The sequence below is a fragment of the Panulirus ornatus genome, chromosome 15, assembly GCF_036320965.1.
Source record: "Panulirus ornatus isolate Po-2019 chromosome 15, ASM3632096v1, whole genome shotgun sequence".
NCBI classification, from domain to species: Eukaryota; Metazoa; Arthropoda; class Malacostraca; order Decapoda; family Palinuridae; genus Panulirus; species Panulirus ornatus.
The window spans coordinates 11104039-11130423 of NC_092238.1; the positions used below are offsets into that span (position 1 = coordinate 11104039).

A 26385-nucleotide genomic window follows, 5' to 3' on the forward strand; every position below is an offset into this window, starting at 1 on the left:
GATGATGAAGGAACAAGATGTGTTGTAGAGTGAGAGGGACAGAGGTTGTGGTGACGAGCTGCTGGGTGAGGAATGGTTGCGGATTGGTGACGGTGGTGAGTCTGGATCTTACTCCAGCCATCGCCCTCTTTGAGGAAAGATAAATGAAACGACTGAAACTCTCTGCCAGAATTGATGATCAAAACATAGACTGATAATATTGAAGTCGTTCAATATATTTATTTATTTTCATCATTTATTGGTGTGTATTACAGTGTGAATTGTAAGATATACGTGGTACTGTTTACTCACAACCTACAGTTTGTTGTGAATCTAAAATGTGTATACTTATACGTAAGTGATTATTTGTACTCGGCCTCCGTGTACACTTATGGTATTCTTGTGAAGATTCGATATTGACTGTTTGTTCTTTCCACAGGTAAGGACACAGGTGGGCAGCTTACCATCGCGTTGTAGGTGAAAACATCAGCTGAAGGTAATTATAATGTACTATGTTTGTGTGACTGGCGTGTTGCCTTGCTGGCAACACGTCCAGGCTTAGATACCTGTAAAGTGTGTCAGACCAGTCAGGATATTATGGTTGTGTAGATTTATAGCTAGGGCTTTTGATATCCTGATAGAGCAGCATGACCGCTTTGTCTCAGACTGAGAAGTGGGAGTTAGACGACCTTCAACACTCTGGTAAAGTATCGCCTTGTCATTATTATCATCATTAATTGTTAACCAAGTGGAATTATATCTTCTTTATGTGAGATACCAGAAAGTCTGGATACACCTCTATATCACGAGCAGGCAAGTTACTCGTTAGTAAGCATCAGTCCGTCGTGTTTTGGTGTCGCGAGCTGTGTATGCTACTTCGACGATGTAGAGAGGAGGAAGGTCAGTGTAGGTTATGTTGATTACGTTCCGTGATATTTATGTCGTGACACTGGATCGCCTCTCACGGATGGGGTTGCCAGCGGCACCTGGGTAAGTCTCTACACTGGTGACTCCATCTTGTGCTCCGCCCTTCCACCACAACACTGGAACTTCTCAGAGTATGGGTACGTTTTGTTTCTTGTCTGTGTATGTGACTGCATTGCTGTCTGTCTGATTCACTCTGCATTTCAGATTCAGTATGTGTGTGCGAGTATTGTTCATCTCCCCCCTTTTGTGTGTGTGTGTGTGTGTGTGTGTGTGTGTGTGTGTGTGTGTGTGTGTAATCACTTAACTAGTTCTGAACAGGGAGAAATTTAACACTCGTGGGGCCGCTTCTCTTGAACATTCTCTACTATCGTTCAACATCTTAAATTAATGCATATTCTCTACGTTATCCAAGTAAATTTTTCTTTTCCATTGATCCAACTCTCATATGCTTGACTAGTACTTCTTGCTTTATTTCGTGTTATGTCATCTAGTTGCTCAGTCCCTACATCTCTCGAAGAATTGTTCATTATCCACGTCTTCGATCTCTTAGAAAAAAAAGAAGGTTGTGATCAGGTCACCCCTCATTCTTCTCTCTGCCAAGGTGTGCAAATTAGAAAGCCCCAAGACTTTACCTGTAACTCAGCTATCTTAATTCTGGTCCCATCTTTGTTTCCCTCAATGGACCTTCTCTATTAGCACTTTGTGCTTCTCAGGCGCAATGACGTTACCTTGAGGAGCATATTCTAGTTTTGACCTTATGTTGGATATGAACACGTTGCTAAAAACTTCCTTATCCATATACTTGAAAGCTATTTTAACATTTGCCAGCAGACAGTCCGTCTCTCTAACTAGTATCCTAATGTGAGACTCTGGCGGCAGGTTAGTGACGTTGTCGACTCTCAAGTCCTTCTCACACACACAATCCTGAAGTTTATTTCATGCCAGATTTTAATCATATTGCAGCCTTCTTTGGCTCTGTCCCCTCCTCATTACTTTATATCAACCATGACATGTATCAGACCAGCTTGGAGTCTTTTTAGTTCCCCTTGTAAGTTGATGGAATCTTCCTCGCTTTTCACTTCCCTCATGACCTTTGCATCATCTTCAAACATATTCAGGTAGGAGTCCATATCTTTGGGCAAGTCATTTACATACACCAGATGAGTAATGGGCCTAAAACAGAACCCAGTGGCACGCCGCTGGTCACCTCAACCCGTTTGGAGGTCTCCACTGACGTGTGTCCTTTCTTCCCTTCCACTTTGTGTGTTTGTTTCTTTTGCATGAAAATCACGTCAGCAGAATATACTGAAAGGCTGAAAAGAGACGTAAATGAAGTCTCACTAGACCATCAAGATCATGCTTTTCAGTGAGGATAAGTTTTAACTCCTTCAGTACGGGGAGAATGAACAAATCAAAACAGTGCAGAATAACGGACGGACATTGTTATACTGAATCAGTTGAATAATGTGAAACACTTTTGAATGATACTATCTGACGACTTAACACTTAGCAAACACAACGAAACAACAGTTGCTTCTTAGAAGGATGATGGGATGGATCCTGCCGACTTTCCAAGTCATGGGAAGAAAAACCAGTGATGATCATTTTTATGGCGCATATTCTTTTACAAACAGAGGCAGGGAAAATTACTGAATAAGAAAGCTTTCACAGGTCTTTCACGGTTCGTATAAACGTGATAATGGAATTGAATTTTTGGTAACGGCTAAAATCACTTGAGACTGTAATCCATGAAGCGGAAATGGGATAAGTATATCATCATCTATATCTGGCAAATCCCGGAAGGCATGGTCTCCAACTTACACTTGAATATAACTTCCAACGGGCATGTTAGGCATAGAAGACTGTAAAATACTACCTCTGAAATCCAAGGTGCGATATGCACAAAAAGAGAGAGCACCTCAAACGTTTAGGGACCAAGACTTCATCATCTTGTTTGCAGTTATCTGAAACACCATGGGATTCACAGTGTAACAGTTTAAGAGTACCCTAGACCTCAGTCAGGTGGTAGAAGCTACATGGACTACGGATTTCCAATATTTTGGTCGACCAACGACTTAACCCAGCAGTATGGGCCTCGCCTGGGCTGTAAAGGTAAAATACCCCCGAAAACTTCACCGGATACTTGCCGATAATGTTGTGGCGAATAGTAAACGGAATATTCAGTTGTGGAGGAAGTGAGCCAGGTCGAAATTATATTAACGCGTTGTTTAGCTCCCATTAGATAAGTACATCTTGTAGTCTACAGCTTCCACAGTTAAATGAATTTATTTTTGTTAATAGTTTAGAGAATTGTTAACTGAGAAGAGAGCTGAGCATAGTTTCTTGAGGGCACACGGGCGATAAATGCCAGCAGGCAAGTGGATCAGTCGTACAAGAGGGCAAATTATCAACTCCGCGGGAAGTGGGGGAACTCATAGATAATCTCAGAGACTTGCTATTAGGTGGATCAGAGATTTAGATGCAAGATCAGGTTGCTGTCAGACTCTTTTGGGGGGTAGAGGAGAACCTTTCAACAGTCACAGAGGAGTTGCACTAGACAGTTTTTTTCTGGCGAAAATTGTACTGGCTGTGTAACTCAGGCTTTTGTGAGTGTTCGCCAAGACCGAACTACTTCTTCAGCGCGGGTGTGGCTGGCCGGCCACCTGGTGTTGACCAAGATGGTGTGTGGTCCGTGCGCGTGGGTGGGAAGCCTTGTAACAGGACTGGTATGTAACTCGCCTCCCCTCCTCCCGGCTTCTGACGTCGTAGCTTAGTGGGCATTCACCTCCAGGCTGTAAAATCGTTTCATTATTCTAAACTGCATGATACAGGTAATGATAAAAAAAAAGAAAAAAGAATTCAATCTTAAAGAGTACAGGTTACTCTCCTGATAGTCCCCATTTATCTGGTCCACAATTAGGGTCCAAATAAGTATTTGAGTTGATAGCAGTTTATGGATGGGTGTGTTGTGCCCAAGCTTCAGCTACGGGGCAGAGTTGTATGTTGGCCCAGAACTGCCGTCTGTCTCTAGCTACGGAACCCGTTTTCTTTATTCGTTGTACAGGTTGTCGAGTTTTGAACAGTCAGCTTTTTAAGGAAAACCGGCTCGCGAAAGGACATTGTCAGTCGAGATGATATTGAGATTTCCTGATAAGAAAAGTAATCCTTCTCCTCTCTATTTTTTTTAGGAAAAGTGAGCTCTTGTCACGTCTTGATTGATAACATCAAATGGTATAGACCTGTCCTGATTGAAGAATGGGTTTTCTAAATATCGCGTGTATAAGATAACCTGTCATGTAGTGGTCTCTGAAAATGACATCCTGTTAAAAGGAGATTACGTCCTTATGTTTCAGATTGGGGGAATGAGGGGATAGAAATTCTCATTACCGGACGCCAACACACAGCGCGGCACTACTGACGACTTATTGTAAAAGACGTGAGATAAGTTATTATGATCATTCGTCCAGGAGGCATTATAGAGCACCGTTACCTTGCCACAGATGTAGGATGGATTTTGTGAAGGTGTGGGAGGCGCAGCTGCAGATGACTTTGATTCAAGTTCTTGTCCCCTCCAGACTAGAGTACTGTTGTGTCCAGACATCACCCTACCAGGCGGGAGAATGGGTTAGAAAAGGTTAGAAGAGCATTCACATCCGACGCTTCACTGTATCATTCAGTGCCCACACTTGACTATCATTCACAGCCCACACTTCACTGTGTCATTAACTGCCCACACTTCACTGAATCATTCACTGCCCACACTTCACTGTATCATTCAGTGCCCACACTTTACTATCATTCACAGCCTACACTTCACTGTATCATTCACTGCCCACACTTCACTATCATTCACAGCCCACACTTCACTGAATCATTCACTGCCACACTTCACTGTGTCATTAACTGCCCACACTTCACTGTGTCATTAACTGCCCACACTTCACTGTATCATTCAGTGCCCACACTTTACTATCATTCACAGCCTACACTTCACTGTATCATTCACTGCCCACACTTCACTGTGTCATTCACTGCCCACACTTCACTGTGTCATTAACTGCCCACACTTCACTGTATCATTCAGTGCCCACACTTTACTATCATTCACAGCCCACACTTCACTGTATCATTCAGTGCCCACACTTTACTATCATTCACAGCCTACACTTCACTGTATCATTCACTGCCCACACTTCACTGAATCATTCACTGCCCACACTTCACTGAATCATTCACTGCCCACACTTCACTGTATCATTCAGTGCCCACACTTTACTATCATTCACAGCCTACACTTCACTGTATCATTCACTGCCCACACTTCACTGTATCATTCAGTGCCCACACTTTACTATCATTCACAGCCTACACTTCACTGTATCATTCAGTGCCCACACTTTACTATCATTCACAGCCTACACTTCACTGTATCATTCAGTGCCCACACTTTACTATCATTCACAGCCTACACTTCACTGTATCATTCAGTGCCCACACTTGACTATCATTCACAGCCCACACTTCACTGTATCATTCAGTGCCCACACTTTACTATCATTCACAGCCCACACTTGAATGATTCTCATCCCACATTTCAGTCATCAGTCACTGCCCACACTTCACTGTATCATTCACTGCCCACACTTCACTGTATCATTCAGTGCCCACACTTTACTATCATTCACAGCCTACACTTCACTGTATCATTCAGTGCCCACACTTTACTATCATTCACAGCCTACACTTCACTGTATCATTCACTGCCCACACTTCACTGTATCATTCAGTGCCCACACTTGACTATCATTCACAGCCCACACTTCACTGTATCATTCAGTGCCCACACTTTACTATCATTCACAGCCTACACTTCACTGTATCATTCAGTGCCCACACTTTACTATCATTCACAGCCTACACTTCACTGTATCATTCAGTGCCCACACTTTACTATCATTCACAGCCTACACTTCACTGTATCATTCAGTGCCCACACTTTACTATCATTCACAGCCTACACTTCACTGTATCATTCACTGCCCACACTTCACTGTGTCATTAACTGCCCACACTTCACTGTATCATTCAGTGCCCACACTTTACTATCATTCACAGCCCACACTTGAATGATTCTCATCCCACATTTCAGTCATCAGTCACTGCCCACACTTCACTGTGTCATTAACTGCCCACACTTCACTGTATCATTCAGTGCCCACACTTTACTATCATTCACAGCCTACACTTCACTGTATCATTCAGTGCCCACACTTTACTATCATTCACAGCCCACACTTCACTGTATCATTCACTGCCCACACTTCACTGTATCATTCACTGCCCACACTTCACTGAATCATTCACTGCCCACACTTCACTGTATCATTCACTGCCCACACTTCACTGTATCATTCACTGCCCACACTTCACTGTGTCATTAACTGCCCACACTTCACTGTATCATTCACTGCCCACACTTCACTGTATCATTCAGTGCCCACACTTGACTATCATTCACAGCCTACACTTCACTGTATCATTCAGTGCCCACACTTTACTATCATTCACAGCCTACACTTCACTGTATCATTCAGTGCCCACACTTTACTATCATTCACAGCCTACACTTCACTGTATCATTCACTGCCCACACTTCACTGAATCATTCACTGCCCACACTTCACTGTATCATTCACTGCCCACACTTCACTGAATCATTCACTGCCCACACTTCACTGTATCATTCACTGCCCACACTTCACTGTATCATTCACTGCCCACACTTCACTGTATCATTCAGTGCCCACACTTTACTATCATTCACAGCCTACACTTCACTGTATCATTCACTGCCCACACTTCACTGTATCATTCAGTGCCCACACTTGACTATCATTCACAGCCTACACTTCACTGTATCATTCAGTGCCCACACTTTACTATCATTCACAGCCCACACTTCACTGTATCATTCAGTGCCCACACTTTACTATCATTCACAGCCTACACTTCACTGTATCATTCAGTGCCCACACTTTACTATCATTCACAGCCCACACTTGAATGATTCTCATCCCACATTTCAGTCATCAGTCACTGCCCACACTTCACTGTATCATTCAGTGCCCACACTTGACTATCATTCACAGCCTACACTTCACTGTATCATTCAGTGCCCACACTTTACTATCATTCACAGCCTACACTTCACTGTATCATTCACTGCCCACACTTCACTGAATCATTCACTGCCCACACTTCACTGAATCATTCACTGCCCACACTTCACTGTGTCATTAACTGCCCACACTTCACTGTATCATTCACTGCCCACACTTCACTGTATCATTCAGTGCCCACACTTTACTATCATTCACAGCCTACACTTCACTGTATCATTCAGTGCCCACACTTTACTATCATTCACAGCCCACACTTCACTGAATCATTCACTGCCCACACTTCACTGAATCATTCACTGCCCACACTTCACTGTATCATTCACTGCCCACACTTCACTGTATCATTCACTGCCCACACTTCACTGTATCATTCAGTGCCCACACTTTACTATCATTCACAGCCTACACTTCACTGTATCATTCACTGCCCACACTTCACTGTATCATTCAGTGCCCACACTTTACTATCATTCACAGCCTACACTTCACTGTATCATTCAGTGCCCACACTTTACTATCATTCACAGCCCACACTTGAATGATTCTCATCCCACATTTCAGTCATCAGTCACTGCCCACACTTCACTGTATCATTCAGTGCCCACACTTTACTATCATTCACAGCCTACACTTCACTGTATCATTCAGTGCCCACACTTTACTATCATTCACAGCCCACACTTCACTGAATCATTCACTGCCCACACTTCACTGTATCATTCACTGCCCACACTTCACTGAATCATTCACTGCCCACACTTCACTGTATCATTCAGTGCCCACACTTTACTATCATTCACAGCCCACACTTCACTGAATCATTCACTGCCCACACTTCACTGTATCATTCAGTGCCCACACTTTACTATCATTCACAGCCTACACTTCACTGTATCATTCAGTGCCCACACTTTACTATCATTCACAGCCTACACTTCACTGTATCATTCACTGCCCACACTTCACTGAATCATTCACTGCCCACACTTCACTGTATCATTCAGTGCCCACACTTTACTATCATTCACAGCCTACACTTCACTGTATCATTCAGTGCCCACACTTTACTATCATTCACAGCCTACACTTCACTGTATCATTCACTGCCCACACTTCACTGTATCATTCACTGCCCACACTTCACTGTATCATTCAGTGCCCACACTTTACTATCATTCACAGCCCACACTTCACTGTATCATTCAGTGCCCACACTTTACTATCATTCACACCCACATTTCATTTTAAGCTTTTAATTTCCAACGTACCAACCCTCCTCCGCTCTTATCTATATCCCATGCCTCGCATTCATATGATAATGTTGGGACATATCCATTTTTGCCCTTCCAGATAACGATCTGTCTTTCCACACATTCTTCAGTGCTCCAAAAATCCTCACTTCCTCACCGACCCTATGACTCACCTCTGCCTCCAGGGTTCCATTCTCTGCCAGATATACTCTCAGGTATCTAAAGCACTTCATTTCCGCCAGTTTTACGCCATTCAAACTCGCACCACAACAAACCAGTCCCTCAACTCTGCTAAACTCTTACCACACGGTCCTCATCGCTCTCAGGACCTTATCCTTTCCACCTGCCTTGTAGCTTCAGAGCCAATACCTGGTGAGTACTTGGTGAGTTCCATCCGTTGTCATATCCACTCTCAGGTATCTAAAAGAATTCTACTTCCCTCAGGTTTTATCCATTCAAGCTCAAACTGTAATCTACCCCTGTCTCTCTACGTATGAACTTAGCCTTACTTTTTAGCCTTACTTTTAACCACCTTATATACGTATTGTTTTTTCATACTTGTTTGCGGTTTCTCTTGCTAGCGAGGTAGCTCCAGGATAAGACGAAGAAAGACCGCTTTTCCTCAAAGCCACTCCCTGGCTGGCATGTGCAATTTCCACAGCCAGGTTCCACAGACATTTCCATGGTTTACTACCTTAACATGCCCCGGTTTAGTTAATTGACATTACGTGGATCCCAGTATACCACATCATTCCAGTTCACTTTATCCCGTGCGCGTCGCTCACCCTCCTGCACGTTCACACCCCAATCATTTTCACTTCATCTAATATATATATATATATATATATATATATATATATATATATATATATATATATATATATATATATATATATATATATATATATAATATGATTTATATAAGCTCTCTGTGTGAAGAGTTGCTCGTCCTCTATAATGATTACATCATATGGCTCTGACATGTTTTAACGAAAAAAGGAAAACAACTTGGATCAGTTTATTACAATCTAATTTTAGAAGTAAATTAAGTTGTTATCAGTTCACAAAAGTTTGATGCGGGACTGAGCATGGGATTAGGGGACAATTATTTTAGGAAGTGGGGATCAATTCTGTTCTAGAAACCTCCTGGATCCATTGTGTGAAGGTGCCGTGTTCCTCATTGTAGTTAGAACAAATGCTTAGTAAGTATTGATGGGCTATATGTGTACATATGTGAATTTTACGGATTTTTTACGTTTAGAAGGTTCACAACTCATGAATGCAGCCAATATATAGATATTACTTCATGAGAGTCCATGTACATGTGTTCGGCAGAGACCATGAATATATAATATGCTTAATGAGAGTTTGTGACCCTGGCTTGGGTGTAGCGTACTGCCCCATGTGTAGATAATTGAATTATTCAAACGTATCCTTACACAATAAGACGAAAGGTCCGATTTATGTAGATATCTTTATTGTTTCTCAGAAATGATACTAGGAACAATTTTCGTCCGCTATTGCGTCTTTCTTGCACACGGGGAACTTACCTTCTCATTCCTCTTGTTTGTCATTCTGGTCATGGAAGAATGATAAAATTCCGCCCCTTGAGCACACATCCTGGACACACAGCGTGCGTCTTTACCCATACCTTGCCTTTTTCCCTTCTCATTACTTTCTCTCCCTTCCTCTACCTCTTCGCTTCTTGAACTTACTTCCTCTTCTATCCTCTCCTGTTTCTACCTCTTCCCATCTTGCTTTTTAACTTCCTCTCGTTATCCTACCGGTAATTCCTCCTTCCCAGGTTGTTCAACCCTACTCCACTTCCCTCTGTCTGCACATATCTCCGTCCTTCCAGCCCTGTTTCTTCGTTGCCTCATTTCTTGTTTTTCCTTCTTTCCTTGCCCATGTCTCCGTTGTCTTTCCCACATTACCTTTACTCCTTCTCTTCCTGCCAGTCCGTATCTTTGTGTCCTCCCTCGCACTACTACTTCCCACTCATATACACACTCCCTCCTTGCTTCTTCCCTTCCCTCCATCCATCCGTGCTCTCCACCTTCCTCTCTCCTCTCTCCCTCCCCCTTCCCTTGCCTGTTTTCTTCACCCTCTTGGCGTCCTTTGCCCCATGTATTTCAGTGAAATCACTTGCTGTGTGGTGTGTTAGCTTCCTTGGACGACGAGAGGTACTGAACACCGCCAGTAATTATGGAGCAGTAGGTCGGCATCTGCCGCTGTCCTGTTACATTTGTCATGTCGCACCTCCCAGAGCAGTGACTGGCTGTCGTGTTCCGTCACCTCCCTTAGACCAGTGATGTTGTTACATGTGGAGGTCGAGTCCTTCTTGGTGGCCCATTTCATGTACTTCCTTATTGTCCACCTCCAGAACAGCAACACGACAGGAAGGATGTTAGTCCTGTTTATAGAGCAATGGCATCCGTTTTGTGTGTGTTTATGGACAGAGGCACTGCTGAGTGTCACTCTCCGTGGGTTTAGTTTTTGCTGCCATCAGCGGCTAATTTATTGTGCAGGCCATCCATGCTCATCATGTGAGTAGTGCAAAAGGATCGCTGGGCTCACAGAGGGGTCTTCGTCGGACCCCAGTGACTAGATTATTGTACCGTTCTATGTTACAGTTAGTTCGCCACATAAGCTTAGAATTTCTGATGTAGGAGACTCATCTGTTGGTGATGTCCCCGTGGCAGTGTATCGCTGTCTTGTGAGGGTGTTAGTGCCAGCCATGTGCGTCGTGTTACATGTTCAGTAAGTTATTTCTTTTTTTATCATGTCCCTGGGATAAGTTTGTACCCACTTCCTCTGCTCTTTTGATTTGATCATGATTTTATTGAGATGCTCCACTTTCTCTCTGCCCCGCACACATAACGAACACGACTCGGTCCACGTACCTCTGTGTATATTTCTGTGGTTAGTGTTACGCGCTATGACAGCTTCTTGTGAAAGTCTCGTCTGAAGCACTAAATACTCTTTCTGTCATCGACTTTTTACAATATTCTTCCCTTGCTGCTTCCCTCCTCATCCCTCATACCCTATCCCCCTCTTTCCCATAACCATGTTCTGTAGGAGTTAGTTACTAACCCAAGATGTAAACACATTGATTCAGAACCAATGAAGCAAGAGCATTGGTCGCACTGTTCACCTCACCCATAGCTACCCTCACGCTTGGAACGCTCTCCTCTGGACTTCCAGCATCATTCTAACTCCGCGAAATTGTTGATCTACAGTAGAACATATACGAAAATTGACAGCAGGCACTAAGTCAGCGAACGGTACTGAACTGGTTAAAGTCACTCGCATTACATTAAATGGAATGATGACGCATGATACATCATGTTATACACGTGGAAGATAATAGAATCTCTGGTCCCTAACGTGTATGATAAAAAGAAACTCTTGTTGAAGTAAGAGACACACTGGACTGTATAATGACGTTAAAGAAATCCATTTGACAAAGAAATCAGTTGTAGCGTATCTCAGCGACTATACCGTGTTCCGGGCTTACGTGTGGTGCTTCTGCCGGGGATGTTAAGAACATCATCATCATTAGGCCACAGGGGCCTGTGTGTGCTTGAGCAGATGACGAGCGGCTGGTGTTGTAGAATGACCCTTGAGGGAGGGGTAAATAGCCAGGAAGATCCGATGGTCACAGTTGAAACCCTGAAATGAGATGAAGTTTTTCCGGACGTGTTTCTGACGATGTGGTATCGGAGATCTATCCTTACAACTCCCTCCTCTGCCAAGTTGTCTTTGGCATTGCTCCTCTGCCCGCCCGCTCCGGCGGATGGAGGCTACGACCCGTATAGGACGACGTGACCAACACCGCGTGGCCAGTCTGTCTCGCTCTGTAGGTACTCGCGTAGACCCTTCTTAATTCCTCCACTGTAGTGTAATGACATGTTAAAGATTTTTAGACTGTCGAAGCATTTATTGATTTGTTCTTTGTACGTATGCGCCAAAGAATCGTCCTTATTATCTTTTTACATGTTCATGGCTCTCACCAGTAATTGCCGAGGAGCATATAGTAAGGGCGGTTTGTATCTTTGTGTACATTATAATCAAATAGTGTCTCGTAATGGATGCTGCATGAGGCGTCGCAGCAGGGCGAGCGCTAGTGGCTTATTTCATTGCTGGTTGTGGACATTTGACTATCTCGTAGATTTGAGATGTCAGTGTTTACATCTGTCGATGTAGACCTCTGATAATCTTGTTCAGAGAACGGGAGTGTAGCAGAAGCTGATTCCTCCACCGTGGTCTTGATCGTCAAGCAAAATCGGGAAGAAGTACGAGTCTTTAAAGCGTCCTGTACAGCCGTCAGTTGTAGAGGTCTGTCGAAACGCCTCATGATCCTGCCAGAAACACAGACAGAGAATACGAATATCTTGAGCGTCGTGTGTACCTGGTAAAAACATTTTAGTGTTGTCACGTGTTCAATCGTCATGGAAAAGTATTGTAAATACAAATACAAATATGACGTTTGAAGTGGAAACAGCTGCTGAGTTTGAGACGAAAGTCATGTCTTCATCTTCACTAAGAATCGTTCATCTACCTCCTCGCTAGGACGCACTTTTCCTCAACTTACATATTTCGTGAGATGGAAAGTACAGATTATAGGAAGCCGCGTGTTTGCGTTCTGTCCTTAGCACAGCGGGTTACAATGCGTAATAGCAGGAATACATTGAATTATAGCGTCTTAAGAGAATGATAATACGTGAAGGCAAAGGCACAGTAAATTCTGGTGGTGCTGAGCGACCAGAATTGGTAGTGTATGTCAGTGCTGAGTTATGGCTGGAGAATGTGGTACTGTGGCAGGAAACGAGTGATAAGTTGACAGTCGACGATACAGAAATAATCGAGAATTAAGCTCGGTGAGGAATCCATCAGGTAGTGAGTTGTGATTTGTGTGTTCTTCACCGGGTTGACTGTCGCCGGGAGGCAGAATACAAATCGTCAGTAAACAGTTTGAAAATACTCGAGTTTAAATATGCAGCCACTGTAAACAATGGAATGTTCCTGGCGTGTGTGTGAGTAGTGAGGGGTCTTCTGAGGCTAGATTGAGTAATATCGGCTGTTGTGGACGACGGGGGTCCTCCTGTTGCCTTATGCTATTTACCTTCATTTTTGTTTAATACCTTCGTGTGTGTGTGTGTGTGTGTGTGTGTGTGTGTGTGTGAAAATATTAAATAACTGCTCCTTGCACTCCAAACTACTGTTAAGAGTTTAAAAGTTTAAGAAACATGCTTGCAACAACAAAAAAATCATAGGGCTATAGAAAATGGGGAGTTAAACATAGTCATTACACAAAATACAAATCTGGGGACTGATATTATCTAATTATGAGCTATGTCGACAGTAATTGAGTTGCTCTTGTAGCCATCTGTCCGAATTCTTGTAAGTCCGATGCTAGTCTTGAGCAGGCTCGCTGAGAGGGTAGGTCCGAAACCGGGGTAAGATCCCCTGGGCCCGCGCCTCTGAATAGACCCCCCTGTAGCCCAGTGTTAGTGGCTTTTCTTCAGCGTTTATGTAGGTGATCAGATCGAAAGCTGTGGTGAAAGCAAGGAAGATGAAAGTCACGGAGTTCTTGCTGATGAGGCATTGGGCGGTAGAGGTCTACATTTTACAGAACTGGAGCCTGTAATACATGTTTTAAGCCCCCAGTCACATACGAAGCTTAAGCTGGTAATCGGGGGTGTTGGCATTGGATTTGTAGCTCAGTCGAGTGTCTTTGGGTTTGACTTTGGTATAAGGGAAACATGTAGAGCCTTCCAGTCACTGGGGCATTTTAAATGTTGATGAAGGAGCACAGGAATATAGCAAACTAACGGACAAACTCATGATAGAGTTTCATATTCAAGTCGGTGGGTGTAGTAGTGCAAGCGCACGGTGACTCCAGGCTCTTTCGGAGTGCACACACTTTTTTCATCACACGTTTGACAGCGCGTTAGTAGCCTTACACCACTTGACGGGGAATGTTTCTGTGTTGTGTTACGCGCCAGTCATCCCGTATGGCAGAATGTCGTCATAGGTACTCTCTCTCTCTCTCTCTCTCTCTCTCTCTCTCTCTCTCTCTCTCTCTCTCTCTCTCTCTCTCTCTCTCTCTCTCTCTCTCTCTCTCCCTCTCTCTCTCTGTATTTTTTCACCTGAGGGGTTCACATTGAGGAAAGATTTAGTCCGTGACTGCTCACGTCTCCTTTTGGCAAAGTTAAGAAAAAACAAATGATTGAGAAGCCGCTTTGAGTGCGAGGCAGTGCAATTAAACATGAACATGTAGGGTTGACGGTCATTAATTTGATGGGATTTCAAGGAGTAATTATCCCTAATACTCATTAAGACCTCATTTCATAACCTTACGTCATTTCCAACTACGTGCAGGATAGTCTGTCGATCCGGCTGACCTCACGGCAAAAATGAGAGGTTCAGATCGTTGCCATATATTTGACAGCATCGCATGGCTCAGGCTGTGGATTCCATGTGGATGGTGGAAAGAGAATCGAATCTTATGTGTTATCCTACACCCTGAGGGTAATGTTTGTGGATCTCGACCAGATTCCATTCATAAACGAAACCTAGAACTAGGCTTCGCTTTTCCTTTTGTAGTTTAAAACCATTATTATTATTATTATTATTATTATTATTATTATTATTAATTGACAACAGCGACAGTCAGTAATAACAGTTGTCACATTCTGGCCTTCAATTTTTACCTCCTCTGGTCATGCGGTTTTCGCTCAGTCGTATACCGTTGGTTTTCGAGGTGTCTTCTCGTACAAATCAATCGTCTTCTGAGCCATGTAGTAGCTCAGTGTGGCACGTTGTGCGGTAGGTTGGCATCATCCAGTCATGGCGTTGGTAGCCCAGACGTCTGCATAGCTGTTGTAGCTAGGCTAGACGAGTCTCTTGTGGTAAACTTAACGAACGATTCTCTAACCTGATTACGTCCCAGAGTTGGTGTGTAATGATGGTAAGATTCGGGACACCACACGATTACGTTATTTTCCTGTCGAGTTAAATAACCGTTCTCTTTTTAACTGGGTTTAATTTGTTCTTTCTCTTGTAAATTTAAAATTTCTCTGGTACATTTCTGATTTTTCCCCAATTAGTGCTCTTAATTTTTTTTTCCCTTTTTGTATATATATTCTTAATTTGTAGAGGAGTAGGGGAGACTTCTGAAAATATTTTCCCTGTGAATTCTAGGCAGTCGTGGTATATAGTTTTGGCCTATTCTTTCCGAGTGGAATTTTAGGAGTAGGCGTTGCAGCGGTTGCTCCAACTGGACTGAATCAGTGCTGATATGTAGGATAGCGACTGCTCACGGATCCGTTGTTCACTTCTGCTCTACCTGGGAATGTTAGGACACTGTAGCACTCCCACAGAGAGAAGGAATGTGTCACAAAGCGTTGCCATCTTCGTGCCCTATGATTTAAAGGTTCTTCAGATAAGATATATCATACTGGGCGATGACAGTCTCCCTCCTCAGACATGTCACTCACATAATGGTGTATGATTATCTCTTGCATAATTTTCGGCCAGGAACCTTCACATTTTCGCTTCATCGGTTATTTAATATCATACTGTTAATTTCACGTTTTCGTTGGTTAATATCATGCTGTTAATTTCACGTTTTCGTTGGTTAATATACTGTGTTAATTTCACGTTTTCATTGGTTATTTAATACCATACTGTGTTAATTTCACGTTTTCGTTGGTCATTTGATATCATACTGTGTTAATTTCACGTTTTCGTTGGTTAATACCATACTGTGTTAATTTCACGTTTTCGTTGGTTATTTAATATCATACTGTGTTAATTTCACGTTTTCGTTGGTTGTTTTATATCATACTTTGTTAATTTCACGTTTTCGTTGGTTGTTTAATATCGTACTGTGATAATTTCACGTTTTCGTTGGTCATTTGATATCATACTGTGTTAATTTCACGTTTTCGTTGGTTAATACCATACTGTGTTAATTTCACGTTTTCGTTGGTCATTTGATATCATACTGTGTTAATTTCACGTTTTCGTTGGTTAATACCATACTGTGTTAATTTCACGTTTTCGTTGGTTAATACCATACTGTGTTAATTTCACGTTTTCATTGGTTATTTAATACCATACTGTGTTAATTTCACGTTTTCGTTGGTCATTTGATATCATACTGTGTTAATTTCACGTTTTCGTTGGTTAATACCATACTGTGTTAATTTCACGTTTTCGTTGGTTAATACCATACTGTGTTAATTTCACGTTTTCGTTGGTTAATACCATACTGTGTTAATTTCACGTTTTCGTTGGTCATTTGATATCATACTGTGTTAATTTCACGTTTTCGTTGGTCATTTGATATCATACTGTGTTAATTTCACGTTTTCGTTGGTTAATACCATACTGTGTTAATTTCACGTTTTCGTTGGTTAATACCATACTGTGTTAATTTCACGTTTTCGTTGGTCATTTGATATCATACTGTGTTAATTTCACGTTTTCGTTGGTTATTTAATATCATACTGTTAATTTCACGTTTTCGTTGGTTATTTAATATCATACTGTTAATTTCACGTTTTCGTTGGTTATTTAATATCATACTGTGTTAATTTCACGTTTTCGTTGGTTATTTAATACCATACTGTGTTAATTTCACGTTTTCGTTGGTCATTTGATATCATACTGTGTTAATTTCACGTTTTCGTTGGTTAATACCATACTGTGTTAATTTCACGTTTTCGTTGGTTAATACCATACTGTGTTAATTTCACGTTTTCGTTGGTTAATACCATACTGTGTTAATTTCACGTTTTCGTTGGTCATTTGATATCATACTGTGTTAATTTCACGTTTTCGTTGGTTAATATACTGTGTTAATTTCACGTTTTCATTGGTTATTTAATACCATACTGTGTTAATTTCACGTTTTCGTTGGTCATTTGATATCATACTGTGTTAATTTCACGTTTTCATTGGTTATTTAATACCATACTGTGTTAATTTCACGTTTTCGTTGGTCATTTGATATCATACTGTGTTAATTTCACGTTTTCGTTGGTCATTTGATATCATACTGTGTTAATTTCACGTTTTCGTTGGTCATTTGATATCATACTGTGTTAATTTCACGTTTTCGTTGGTTATTTAATACCATACTGTGTTAATTTCACGTTTTCGTTGGTTGTTTTATATCATACTTTGTTAATTTCACGTTTTCGTTGGTTGTTTAATATCGTACTGTGATAATTTCATGTTTTCGATGGTCCGGTGGTGACGTGTAGTGGTCTGAAGTTTGTTTTTAGATGGAATTACATTGTCTCCAAGAAGCAGTGGATTGGCAATGTTGCTCTTACACAATGAGATCGGTTGGTTAAGAACTGATGGTTTCCTGGCCCCGTGGTCCTGCCCCACCCTTGACCTTTACATTAGGTCATGGCATGAACATTGCACCAACCTCCTCTGTGAGCGCATATTGCCTATCTTCTGCTGCGCCAAAAAATTTATTGCTGTAATACATTTGTGAAAGGCGTGAGCGTCCCCACACCAGACATGTCGTCACAAGCTTCAGTCAGTATATATATATATATATATATATATATATATATATATATATATATATATATATATATATATATATATATATAACAAGGGACTTTTTTGGTCGTGGTGAGGCTGGCTTACCATCGCCTACCCTCGCGGCCAGTTTACCAGCAGGTCCCCACCCATGTGGGCCCAGAGGTACTTGTAATGGGAAACCTTGTGAGGACCGGGGAATATTCCTACCTGCTGCGTGTTAGCGAGGTGGGTGGGTAGGTGTGTGTGTGCCACACCCCTGACACAAGCTTGTAGGTGGTGGTGATGAGGCAATTCCTTTCTGTCGTAGTCCCCGTGTCCTGCCTCCTCCTGATGCTGCAGTACGTGTCGTCATCTGATTCTTTCGTCACTCATTCTCATCATCCACAATCTTCACTAATGTGTCTAAATGTTATTGAAGTTACTGCTTACTGTTGTCTTCATCGTGCATGCGCTCCTACGTCAGTTCCTCGGTCAGTTTTGTGTATTTTCATGTCTCTCTCTTCATCTTATGTCTCCTGTGTACACGTTTCGAGATTATTATTGGTCGAATTTTCATGGCTGTATTTTCCTTCGCCTATTAGCCATTGTGATATTGACTGGTGTGATCTGTCTTCATATATGAGAGAGAGAGAGAGAGAGAGAGAGAGAGAGAGAGAGAGAGAGAGAGAGAGAGAGAGAGAGAGAGAGAGAGAGAGCCATGACACCATCTTAAGGTTAAATCAATGTAAACCAGTTATGAGACAGTTCCCGCCATGACCCAGCCGCCATCTTTGGTCCCGGCCTCCGTGGTACCAGTGGTGTTGGTGGTCACGGCCAGCAGGCAGGTGGTGGTGGGTGGCGGTGTTGGGGTAGCCAGTGCGGCGCAGCCTCGCCGGTCGTGTAGTCTCTCCCCTTTGGTACGGCCGGTGTGAGGCAACTCCCCTTTGGCCGTCTCGCTGTTGCTGTCTATATCTCTCCCGTGAGGGACGCCGTGTGCGTGGACCTATCTGTCCTTTGTTGCAATTCTGATATGATAAGTGGCTAATCCTTCATACAGTTCAAGCATTTATTTATACTGATGTATTAGGAATGGATGCATTGAGTTAATTTTTTTTAGAAAAGTGATGATCATATTGTTCACATGTTCGTCACCAGTTACGGACGTTTTCAGATGAAGTAGTAACGCTTGCAGATTAATCGTCGGCGTTTTGATGTATCGTCGGGAGAAGCGCGCACGTTCCTCCACGAGCGAGCGTCCCTCTCCCCATTGTAAGGTGTAGTAAGCCGGTAAAAAGTGGTCCCTTAGGTGTTTGGCCAGTCTTCTGGGTACACGGGCCTCGCTGGAGGTTCGTTTCGTACAGTAGTCGCTGGCATACGACGCTGACCTTTGTAGAATATCAGTGGCAACTTTTTTTTTGTATTGGTTGATATTAAAATTTCACGTGCACTAAAACACACACACACACACACACACACACACTTCCGTAGTTTTATTATCGTTGCTGATCTTGATTTACGCACGTACGCACGCACACCCCCCCTTACACACACACACACACACACACACACACACACACACACACATCAGGTTTGAATTCTAAGCGCGGGCGTCGGCTCACGCCCAACCCAGCATTTCATATTCCCCTCGAGGCTAGTCGATCAATGGATTACTGGCTTACTGAGGCTAGGGTGTTCGTATGTGTGCATGGGAGAAAACACATGGTACCCATACGTAAGGTTAAGAGATAGTGTAAAGTACTTTCCCCATTACACAAGTAGTAATCACACGCAAACTCACAAATATATATATATATATATATATATATATATATATATATATATATATATATATATATATATATATATATATATATATATATTGTATTGTATTTGATTTCTAGTGGGTATTGTCATGGGATTGGCCGTCGGCTCCCTAAAGGTATTTTGTTTGGACCAAGTCTCCTCTGTAGAGTTTTTCGGCTTGCGGTATATATTTTTTTTTCTTTGGTTATTGTGCTGTATAGCTGGGAAAACCGTGGACGATGTAAGAAAACGGAAGTCCTATGATAATCGAATTTTGGTTTTGTGGGGAAACTTCTTTTTTTTTTAACCATTATGCACACAGTTATTTATATTCATCTGTGTGACTCACGTACCGGTAATTATTTCATTTAGATAAACTTACCCTGCACGCCAGTATAACCAGGGCTTCGTAGAGGCTTGGCATTACTGTCTAGTAGTTCAGTACAACATTTCTTTTCAAGATCTTTACCTACGTGAGAAATGGCTTCAGTTGTTAGGAATTGGTATTGTATCACTTCGTGTTGTTTATATCCTTTCTGTTTACGTTTACATGTATGATAAAGGAAATTATTATTAATAATTGACATATCAGGTGTTGAAATTCAATTCCCCCAGTTCTCTAGCCAAGAGATTAGTTTGTTGAATATATAAACTGGTGTTGCAACCATGTATTGTTACCTGTGGCTTCACGTAGGAGGAGGAGGAGGACCGTGACGTCAGCAATTGCACCATCTTGTACAAATGATATGGACTTGAGTGACGTCACCATTCCAAATGCGCCGTACTCAGATCACAACCCAGTGGGAGCACAAACGCTCGACTATCACAGCAAAACACGCGGGGTTGGAGTCAGCGGATTCAGTTTTCATTGTAAGCGGATAAACTGGCAAGAGGTAAAGAGCGAGCTGTATAGATCTGTTGGGGGATCCCTCGCTTGTGGCAAAACACTAGGGATGTGTGTGTGTGTGTGTGTGTGTGTGTGTGTGTGTGTGTGTGTGTGTGTGTGTGTGTGTGCCTGCAGGTACACTCCAAATATGCTGCAGACACTTACCAGTGAGAAGGAAATGGGAGATTATATTCAGAATAGGACGAGGTAGACGCTCCCTCTATAGGTGATGGAAACGGAGAGCAGGCCTGGAAAAGTCATGCATCCCCTAGCAAAGGGAAGGAAACCTTATTTTTTTTTAATGAAATGCATGACATACCGTTGGTTCTTGGATTCGAACCATCACACGAGAGCCAGGAAAAAATGAGGGTCATAAGTGAGATGGGAAAAAAATATATTTTGTCAGACGCAGAACTTAAATCGAGAGCCACAGAATCCATCGTCCTATAAAGACAGATGATTGCCAGGGAATATGTGAGATGAAAAAGGTAATTGATTAATGATTGATCAATGAGCCAAAAATCACTAGAAAAGATAATGACCCAAAGGACGTCTCTGTAAACATTAATGAACCCCAGTTTCGTATAGATGTCGTCAAAGGGAACCACGCAGTGTATACCAGGACCAGACTCCTGGAACTCTGTCTTCTTAAGAAATGAAAAACGCTATACATCCTCAGGACGGGTCTGTTCTGTAATTACATGAAAAGTTTGATCATGACTCGCATCACTCTAGTCTACTCTTAAGCTCTAGTCTTCTCACGAGGAAGAAAAGTAAGCTGAAAGATAGACCACACCCTAAGCCATTGAGTAGACCGCCTCCTAAGCCATTGAGAAGTACGCGTAAGATTAAAAGCGTATCAACTTCCAGCTGTACCTACGCAGAACTGTCAGGCCCTCTCTACCTTAGTGATGTTGTCAGCCTCAGCCAGTTGTTGACGTGCCCGTTGTCCTTTTGTGATTATGTTGTGATATCGCCATTGGAGGATCTTTGACGATAACTGTGAGTTGGTGAGCACCATGATTGTATACCGCTTGGGTCTGCATGTTCTGGACCATAGTTTGGAACTAGTGGGATGGTGAATGACGTCGATGTAGGTTGGTCACCACTGGAGTGCCACAAAAGCCTTAAGTGATATCAAGCTGTACGTTCAGTGGGTGCTGGATGAAGGTTACTCACCAGTGGGGAGGGAAGACGTGGGAAGGGAAAGAATTCCAGTGACGGGAAGTGGTGATGGTGGGGGTGAGGGCGGGGAAGAGGTTGATTAATGATTGAAAGGAGGGTGTTCTTGTGACTAGTTGCTCTACGTTGCATAGGTGGAATGGTGTGAATAGTCCCTGGCCTTAGTCTGCTTTGTAGAATAATGGATGGTGCGGTCGTAGTGTTTTACAGCACAGAGGATGGAACATTCTCAGTGTTTTAGAAGCGGATAGAGAGAGTAAGACAATCAGAATTGTGTAAAAGTAAAGGGCGAACATATATATATATATATATATATATATATATATATATATATATATATATATATATATATATATATATATATATATATATATTTGTAAAGTTCTGGGGGAAGGTATCGTCTTTGCTCTTATGTATGGAGGCTAGAGGTAATTAGCGTTGTAAAGCATACCAGGAAGGATCAAGGGAAAGTAATGTTTTCTCCTGGCATGTAGAAGGATGGGAACAGTCTCTTGTGTTCGCCAGATTTTTATAGAGGGAGTTGGAGTAGGTAGGGATTCAAGGCCATCAAGTGTGTTGCGAACCTTTACTGTTACTATCAGTAGATCAGTCGATCAGCTGTGTGTGCCCGTTACTTCAGCACCCCACAATATTAAGTACCTTGTGCTGCATAGCTTCCACTTACATCATTCTCCTCCTCCTGCGGTTCCTTTGCGAGCTTAATTTCCATGGTTCATGTTGTAAATACAGCTTTTCTCAGGTTGAAAGATCGTCACTCATTGGAGGTGACGTTCCCTTGTTTAGGTCTTATACTAACCGTTTGTGAAAGGTCTTGGGTTAACTGCTCTCGTTTAGATGCTGTGACAAAGAATGTGGTCCTTAAGAAGCATGTTCTCGAAGCTGTTCCATCTTACTGGAGGCAGGGAGTTGTGGCCGGCCGCTGAAGATGGTGGGTTTCCTCCTCACCCTGTTCTATCACCGGAAACTGGCTGACGCATTTCCCGCAGGAAGGGCCCTCTATTTGTGTGTGTGTGTGTTATACTTCTCTCTCGCTCATAGCTGTTCACGTCAACTTTCCAGAGTTGGTTGTTATGTTCGCCTTTTGTTCAGACTCCTGCTGCCAGAAGAAAAATGAAAACTAACATCAGGCGTCGGTAATCAGATGTATCTTACCATTACAAGGTATTGTTGATAGGAGTTAACACATGACCCTGAAGAACACCATTGTCTGAAGCTGGTTTGATGCACGCACTCCGCCAGGTCGGGTATATTGTGCCCGCTCGAGGTGACGGACAAGTACAAGGAGCACTGGTAGTGGTAATTGCATTGATAAGAGCAGTTACATTGGTAAGAGTAGTAGCACTGGTAGCAGTAGTAGCACTGGTAGCAGTAGTAGCACTGGTAGCAGTAGTAGCAGTGGTAGGAGCAGCAACACTGGTATGAGTAGTACCACTGGTAGAGCAGAAACACTGGTACAATCAGTGAATGTCATCACCACGAAAGACAGCCGGCATGATGGTCGCCACAGCCAGGAATGGCTGCAGTGCCAGCGCCACTGACGGCTTGAAAAACCGGAATTTGAGACGTGTGTGTCCGGTGCCGGCAGCTGCGTTGGTGTGGTTGTATGGCCTCGTGCGATACCACCGTGGCTCACTCCCTCCCACTCTTGATTCTAACGGGCCTTCCTCAATCTCCTCCCTCTTACTTGCTCGTTTACCCACATTACCTCTTCCTTTGCACCCTGTTCATCAGGCAGAGTTGGAATGAGAGAGTTTGTGAGGTTAGAGGTAAGGACGAAGGAAGGAATAAGTAGGGAACGTGAGAGAGGGAGGAGGGGACGGAAGCAGGTGGTGGAGAGGAGGAGATATTGTTGGGGATGGGTAGGGAGCCTTTGGTCTACATGCTGATGCTGAGCCAATGATGAAACTTCATATTACCATGTTCTCTTGTCATGTTCTTCATCATTCTGTAAAGTAGGTGAAATCGCTGAACTAGACACTGTACAAAGATCATGTTCGGAACACACCAATTCAACCCTCAAGTGATTGGAATAGGCTAGGAACACTGAGAATATATTTCACTGGAGCGGCCACTCAGGAGTATACACTTGTTGAATGTTGGAGAGGGTGGTCTCAGTCTCGCTCTAACAGACAGTCCCGTACTGGAGACAGACAAAGTAGATTCTTGCGGATGTAGAGAGAAAAAAGTGGCCTTTGTTCACATACAGACAGTACAGTGAATATTCGGGACCCTTCAGTCATCTACTAAGGAACACCATTAGGTAACTGATGAATGTAATCAAGAGAGAATCAGATACGGCAGTTGTGGTGTGAGGGTAGGAGAACGCATGAAAAGGCCACTGAGGGTAACATTGTACGTGGAGGTTTGTAATCATCAGGTGCTGTGAGACATTCATACAAGCTCACCAGGAGGGAGGAGTTCAGAGTAGTGAATGTCAAGAGTGACAAGGCAAGAAATGACGGGGAGGGAGAGAGAGGTCGAGAAACTGACTAAAGACGAAAAATAAAAATAAAAACTAGATTTTCATGAGGGAAGCTTCGTCACAGGTCGAGGTATTGGGTTAGAAATGAGACTCTAGGACATATAAAGGTACTGTATTCCATAGGTGTTGTGATTTGGTATAGAATATGGGCATGTCTGCTTAAACTCTCCTCCACTTGTATATTTCACCGTTGCCAGCCTCTGTCGTCCGCAGACTGTCCCCAAAGAGGTCTTCTGCCGCTTGTGAACGTACACAAATAGTCTACAACTGTCGACAGATACACTGTGGGTGAGGTGTGTGTTGTAAGGGTTTGCCGCGGCCAGCTCCCTCCCTCAAGGGCTTTCCTGCCGCACCTCGTGGATGTGCCCACAACCCGTGTAACTTTAGCAAGATTTTCGCAGTGAAGTGCCTGAAAGACGTACTCGAAGTTCCTATTTGGGAAATATGAAGTGTAGGATATTATGATGTTACTCATATTTGGTTGATGTAGTTATATTTATGAGCAGATTAGCCTAGCTTGGTAGATGCCGTCCTTTTTTTTTTTTTTTTTGAAGATTTTTCTTCGTAAACTGTAAGTGATTGTAATAGGTAATGCGTGGCGTAGATTTCAGCAGTGTTTTGTTCCGTTGGTGGGAATAATTGTTACTCTTTTCCTGGTGACTGTGACTTGTAGGGAGGGAGGAGGGAGAGGGGGACGAAGTGAGAATGGGAAAGCGTAGCGGTAGCCTGAGGGGGAGGGACCTGCTGCTGGAGGGTGAGGGGGGGTGGGAGGCGTAGCGGGATGTGTGGAGGGGTGGGAGGGGGAGACGCGAGGGAGTGAGGTGGGTGATGGTGGTGGGAGGTGGCGCTAGCGGTACTCAGGTGAAAGTTGGCTGGTGGCGGCGAGGGTTGCAGCGGTGTGCGGGGGTGTGGGTATAGCAGTGGGACTGATGTAAGTTGGTTTGCTGTGGATGGTTTTGTGCTGGTTTGTAGTTGGTTCTTTGGCTGACTTTACTGTTGGTGTTGGGAAGAGGCAGATCTTTGTGGTTGAGGGAAGGTCGTGTCGAAGTGTACTGACTTGGCTGTCTGGTTGAAGGAGATGTGTGGTGTCGGTGGTGCATTGATGCAGGCTGTGAGTGTGTATGGTGATTGTACGATGAATGCACGGTGTTTGGTTTGGTGATTGTGGAATGGGATGTGGTTGTTTGGTACAGTGGGTAGCGGTTGTACGATGAATGCGCGGTGTTTGGGTGTTTGGTCTGAAGATTGTGGAGTGGGTTGTGGTTGTGCAATACACTGGGTAGCGGTTGTACTACGGTGATTATGTGGTGGTGTGTAGTGATTGCAGTGGTATAGAAGGTGGTTGCACCGTGACGAATGGTTGCCTGTGCGGTAGTGTGGTTGGTGGTGGCTTTGGTGGGAAGGGGAAAGGTTGGGGTGATGAATTGTATGGTATACAGGTAATTTGGGGTTTGCGAAACCGGAATGAGATTGTTAGCTGGTAATTTAAAGACAGTTGTGGTTGTATTCAGGTAATGGGTTTAGGACCGAGAGTCTGTAGTCAAAGGTGACGTTTATAATGAACCTTATACAAAAAAAAAATATTAACTTCATGGAAATTGACGGTAATAAAAAGGTAAAGAATGATACTGAAAAAAAAAATTCATGGAGGGAAGTGTTTTGTGTGGAGGAGGGAGATAAAGGGAGTTCCGGGAAGGGGTATATTTCAACATGGTGGTGAAAATGTTCGTGTGGTCTCTGCTTTGCCTGAATTTCAAAAATTATTCTTAGTTTTAGCAATCCAACAGGTAAGATTATACATAAGTTTGTGTTAATTGAGTGGTTCCAGTGTCTTTGTTGGCATGAAAAAGTTAAGATTTCATAAGGACTAAGTTCTTTTGCCGTCAGTTTGCCCCTCAGACGTCGCTTAATGTACAGAAATGTATATATCGTAGGGAAAAGACAGAGACTCCCTGTAGGAGGAGTGGGGACCCGGCTGTACGGCAGTGATGTGTTGACGTAGGTATTAGAACACAGTTTGCCGCAGTATCGCCTCGAGAGATTATCCTGCAGCCCGAGGAGACTCTTAGTATGGTCGAGCGAAGGTCCCCTGTCGTTGGGCAGCCAGGGACAGGTATGGCTGGT

At 43.1% G+C, this 26385-nt stretch overlaps 1 protein-coding gene across 17 annotated transcripts in view; it reads left to right on the forward strand.

Annotated features, from left to right (window-relative positions):
- Positions 1 to 26385, forward strand: part of LOC139753727 (uncharacterized) — a 1039260-nt gene that overhangs the window by 256961 nt on the left and 755914 nt on the right. The window contains exon 2 of one of the 17 annotated variants that reach the window (XM_071670489.1): positions 419 to 475. The exons of the other annotated variants lie outside the window; for them this stretch is intronic. The gene's annotated coding sequence lies outside the window, so the exon portion shown is untranslated. The remainder of the gene's footprint in view (positions 1 to 418; positions 476 to 26385) is intronic. 17 annotated transcript variants of the gene reach the window in all.